Here is a 590-nt window from a genome sequence, read left to right on the forward strand (position 1 = left end):
ATATGGACAATCATTGATTCAGCAGAGGCAAGGATATATAGACCCTCTGCAAATTGCACCAGGAACATAACAAACAGTATTTATGGAAGTTCAATTTGGGAACTGGGGAAAGGATGACAAAAACGTTGCTAACAGTAGATACTACAAGGATTTGACAGTTTTGACATAACTGACCTGTGAAGTAATGTAGAAACGTATGTTATTCTGAGGTCAATAGTGAAGCTAGCTAGAACTGTCTGGGAAATGTGAGGATGGGTTTCACACTGACATTAACCTCTAGAAAATTTGTTTTTTTTTGGTTTCCACCACATTGCTGCATAAATGGTGAAAATGGAACAAGATTTAGCTCAGGTGCTCAGGTGCTCAGGATCACGAGTTTTACCAAATTAATTTTAGATTGACAGCAGTATAACTTACACATAGTTTAGTGTTAAAGCTGTAGCTTTATGGAGGATGTATAATGTCAAATACCACATAACAGGTAAAAAAATAACATTAAGTGTCCAGTAAGGTGTGCGTTCCCAGGAGTAACATCAGACGTTGGACTCTAACGACTCAAACGCCGGACAGACATTTTGGCTTGAAATGAA

The 590-nt window shown here is 38.0% G+C and overlaps 1 protein-coding gene across 1 annotated transcript in view; it reads right to left on the reverse strand.

The window, feature by feature from the left end:
- LOC111672972 (perforin-1-like) overlaps positions 1-590 on the reverse strand; it is an 8,866-nt gene that overhangs the window by 5,207 nt on the left and 3,069 nt on the right. The gene's annotated exons all lie outside the window — the stretch shown is intronic.

The sequence above is a fragment of the Seriola lalandi genome, unplaced genomic scaffold (assembly GCF_002814215.2).
Source record: "Seriola lalandi dorsalis isolate HSWRI2012SDOR001 ecotype SW California unplaced genomic scaffold, Sedor1 jcf7180002054907, whole genome shotgun sequence".
NCBI classification, from domain to species: domain Eukaryota; kingdom Metazoa; phylum Chordata; class Actinopteri; order Carangiformes; family Carangidae; genus Seriola; species Seriola lalandi.